Source organism: Pocillopora verrucosa, unplaced genomic scaffold (genome assembly GCF_036669915.1).
Source record: "Pocillopora verrucosa isolate sample1 unplaced genomic scaffold, ASM3666991v2 scaffold_48, whole genome shotgun sequence".
In the NCBI taxonomy this organism is placed as follows: Eukaryota; Metazoa; Cnidaria; class Anthozoa; order Scleractinia; family Pocilloporidae; genus Pocillopora; species Pocillopora verrucosa.
In genome coordinates this window covers 45195-49567 of record NW_027078186.1, presented here as the reverse complement: position 1 = coordinate 49567, position 4373 = coordinate 45195, and the positions used below count along the sequence as shown (strand labels likewise).

At 48.1% G+C, this 4373-nt stretch overlaps 2 non-coding genes and 1 pseudogene across 2 annotated transcripts; 1 reads left to right on the top strand and 2 right to left on the bottom strand.

Annotated features, from left to right (window-relative positions):
• The first annotated feature begins 509 nt into the window (after positions 1-509).
• Positions 510-628, top strand: LOC136278742 (5S ribosomal RNA). Its single transcript, XR_010716512.1, has one exon. It is a non-coding gene; the product is annotated as a 5S ribosomal RNA (ribosomal RNA).
• Positions 629-1610: 982 nt separating this feature from the next.
• Positions 1611-1774, bottom strand: LOC136278776 (U1 spliceosomal RNA). The gene has a single exon (XR_010716545.1). It is a non-coding gene; the product is annotated as a U1 spliceosomal RNA (small nuclear RNA).
• A 2473-nt stretch (positions 1775-4247) lies between these two features.
• Positions 4248-4373, bottom strand: LOC136278722 (U2 spliceosomal RNA; annotated as a pseudogene).

Here is a 4373-nt window from a genome sequence, read left to right as displayed (position 1 = left end):
GATGCCGAAGCATGCCCTGGGTGAGGGGGGTGGTCGAGGGATCCTTCCCACGGTTTATGGTGGATAGTAGCAGGTCGCCCCCACAAGCCCTTGCGAGTCCCGCAGACGGTCCCAGAGGCTGACCCGTTTGGTATCTCCTCACTGTAAGATTTTAAAGCCAGATACACGCACCTACGGAGCTAAAACATTGTATAATAGGTTTTTAGGACACGTTATGTCTCTTGGGACCCCTCCCTCCCCTCCCTAGGGAATAGTGCTTCAAATCGATGCTCCTCAATGTGTTAACTGGGTTGAGGAAAATACATTAGGGTTAGGTAACGACTTCGGGGTTAGGGTAACCATTTCTTAGGGTTAGGGTAACAATTTCTTAGGGTTAGAGTATCGATTTCTTAGGGTTAGAGTAACGAAACTAGGGCTTTAGAATTTCAAATTCGCCTACACTCAGGGATGTGGCCGCTTTACAGCCTGAACCTGGCCGATAACAAGCAGAATTTCGACCCCATTTCCTCGTCTACGACCATACCACAGGGAAAGCACCGGTTCTCGTCCGATCACCGAAGTTAAGCCCTGTCGGGCGGGGTTAGTACTTGGATGGGTGACCGCCTGGGAATACCCCGTGTTGTAGGCTTCAATTTTTTGTCTTGCGAACATCTCTAAACGTTTTATCCCAATAAATAGCTCTCCATACACCACAATTTCACATAGAGAGCCGTAGGTGAGTGAGGAACAAAATCAAAGCAAAAAACGAGGGGGGAAAACACCTTTTTGTCAAAAATCGGCCAGCTAATGGCGAAAACTCTAGTGCGATCGACTTTTCTTACAGAGCGCGCGCGAGCGAGTGAGCACGCGCGAGATGAACAGTTTATGATGTCAAATTCTACTTCTGTGATATCAAATCATTCCAAATAACGAACGAAAAAATGAATAGGAAAAAAACGCACACTTCTGAGACGCAGTTTTAAGCCATCGTGACGTGGCAAAACACTCGCACACTTCCAAGAGGAGGCGCGCGAAAAACGGCACTGAAAGTCGACAATGGTTGGATTCAGACTGCAAACGAATCGGGAAAAAGGTTCGATACTTTTACTACTCTGCTAGTTTGTTTCCTTCCCTCGTTCATTCGTTCACTCGCTTGCTCGCACAAAGGATACACTAACGATAGCAATAGCATTTCTAAAAGCGGCTCCAGTGACAATAAAACCGCTCAAAAGGTTCAAAGTGTACTCACGGTCCAAGTCGAATGCCCTTCTATGCTCGCTCGCTCGGTCGATCGGCCGTTTGGTTTCCTTTCATTTCCTTTCCCTTCGCGCGCATAGCACAGCACGGCACGGCACGCACAACCTGCAAATACAAACGAACAGGACTTTACACACAATAGAGCAGACAGGCCTTGAACAAAAACAGCCAGCAAAGTTACGCACCGCCCCGAAACTCACCTTGTTTCCTTCCTCCAGTCTCTCCAATGCACTTCTACCCCTCCAAACGTGCCAACACCTTGGCCAGTTGTGCGTCCTTTGCTTTCTTTGCAAGTCTACCGGTCCACTGCAAAAGCAAAAATACCCTCGATAGTCAGTAAGAGGGCCATATAGACATAGTTTGGATGACTTTTGCGGGGACGAGCGCGAACGCAGGTCCCCACTACCAGAAATTATACGCTCGAGTTACCCACATTTGGGGTAATCGCAAGGGTCAACCCAGTCGAAGTGCAATGAAAGGGCCTCGCCTTGAGAGGACTGCCTCCTTGATCACAGTACCTCCCGCGTCAGGTAAGTTTTTTTATATTTAAGGTGAACGGCCAGGCTCCCGTGAGGGCGGTGCAATGCCTGCCGATCTCAGACCTAATCCAACCCATGGCTGAAAGTGCAATGCCTTAGGGTTGGGTCCACCATAAACCGAGGGCCACCAGACACCAACTTCGTTGGGGAATCGAACCCCACCTCGCAAACATTGAACACACTCACACCCAAAATTGAACACGCCCACTCCAAAACAAACGAACAAAAACGGATACAAAAACATAGAAAAACTATTATTTACAATATTACATTATTTAAAACCAGGACTTAAATACTTTATTCACATATTATTTACTTAGATAGTATTGTTTACTAATATTTACTACAATTTCTTCCTACATTTCGGAACTCCCACAACAGAAGGGGGGCAGAACGCTTCAGCAGCTCTGCAGCAAGAACTGCAGCAGTAGGGACCACAGGACGAGACTTAGAAACGCCATCATTTACAACATTAATTACACTATTATCCACATTGGTACTGGTAAAATTACAAACTGTGGCCTTCTTAACCCACAAAGCCTTGGCGGGAAGCCTCCGACATTGCCGACCATTGAGGTCCACAAACTCCACACACAAAACGTTATCATGCTCCGTAGGACCAATCTGGTCAACAAGAGAGCCCCTGAAACCAATCAAAAAGGAAGGGTCCCCCTGTACTTCAAGAAGATACTGCGCAAAACCCACTTCAGACTGCTCACCACTCGTATCCACTCTAGCGATACGAAGAAGATTTGGATCCACACTGAGAGACACCCCATTTTCCAAAACTACCGACACCAACTCCAAAAAATCCGTAGGGGAAACCTCACGCACCCTCATATCCCTGTAGGACAGAACAAAGGCTTGATCCTTAGAACAGCGGCATAACTCATCCCGATACCACTTCAAAACCTTCCTACGAATAACAGAATCTGCGGGGGTCTGCACATCCTCAGTCACTACAGGGACCGGGGGGGCTAGCCCCAACTCAACAGGAGCACTAACTCGACTAGGGACAGGAACAGGGGTACTAACAGCAACCTCATCCTCCACATTAGCATCCACAGCATCCTCAATCGTATCCGAAACCTCATTCTCCACAACCCCATCTTCAACCACACCCTCGACTACATCCTCATCATCCTCATCCGAAACCACATTCTCCACAACCACATCTTCAACCGCACCCTCAATCACATCCACAACCACACCCTTATCCAAACCGGCAGAACTTTCAGAGACAACAGGCACAACAGTCCCAGAGGGGTCAGGGACCGCCTCAGGGACAGCTGCCTCTGTTGGAACAACAGACTGACCCCACGGCCGGACACACGCATGCGCTTTGTGGTCTGGGGAACCACACCTTCTACATTTTCCGTTGAACTGGCAATCTGCGGCCTTATGGCCATTAACTTTACATATCTGGCAGAACGGAGGGATACCCCTATACCAAACCCGCACAGGATAGTCGTCAATGCGGAACTCAGCAGGGACTGGATCCGATAATAACATCCTAAGAATCCGTGACCCAGTTAGAAGGCCCGGAATTCCTGAAAAATTCTGGTGCTTAATACTGATAACTTCTCCGTATTTTCTTAGCTCATCACAGATCAGAGCATCGTCACCTTCGGCAGGAAAATAGTGTACATACACAAAAGACGGCGGCTTATCAGAAGACGTCACACTAAGATCGTGCCCATCCAACGCCAGTGAACCCATACGCACAAATTCTTCTTTGTCTGAGACATTCTTAAAAGTAATACGAATCAAGCCCCTAGGGCAAAACTGAATGGCAGAAAGCCTTTCAAAATCAATATGCTCCCTAAGGAGAGCCATCACACGGTCCTTATCATAATTAGCCAACATCACTGACGCGTGAATCACGCACGTCCTGACACACTCAACACCCATGGCAAAAACAAACAACCCAAAAGTGGATGGGTGACCCGAAAAAACGGCAAAACCTGTGAGCTGGCAAAATACCACACTCAACAGGCCAAAAAAGCCAAGAAGAAAAGCCAATCCAGCCCAAGACTGGAAAAACAACCAGAGACTGGCTACCCCAGGTTACGGCAAGGAGCCGAGCATGAGTCCCTGGGAGGGTCACCAGAAAAAAACAGCCAAACCAGAACACAATAATACTTACAAAAAATCCTGCTTCTTTAATCCAAAGACACTTGTGAATCCACGAATCCACGCGCGATACTATAACGCAGGCAAAACCCGCGTCAGGTAAGTATGCTTTTTCAGCGTCTGCCCTCGGTGAAAAAATCCACTTACCCCTAGGTCCTTGTGGTAGTGCTTTGCGCACTTCAGAAAACGTAGGCCAGCGGCCGTTCCTGCCATTGTCTGTTGTCTGAATTATCATCCCTCTTTCACCTCTTCCCCCTCTAAGGGCGGGCGGGGCTCCTGTAAACATAAAAGAATGCTATACCGTTGACTTTGTTTTGGATTGAATGTGTCTTCCCCAGAGGGAAGTGGGCCGCACTCGGAGGTAGTGCTATACCGAGGCAACCCGTGGCTGGGACGAGGCAAGCCTCTTTTCCACAGCCCAGTTCCAAAAATCAGTTTAATATATGAGCTGCTCAATGAGCAGCG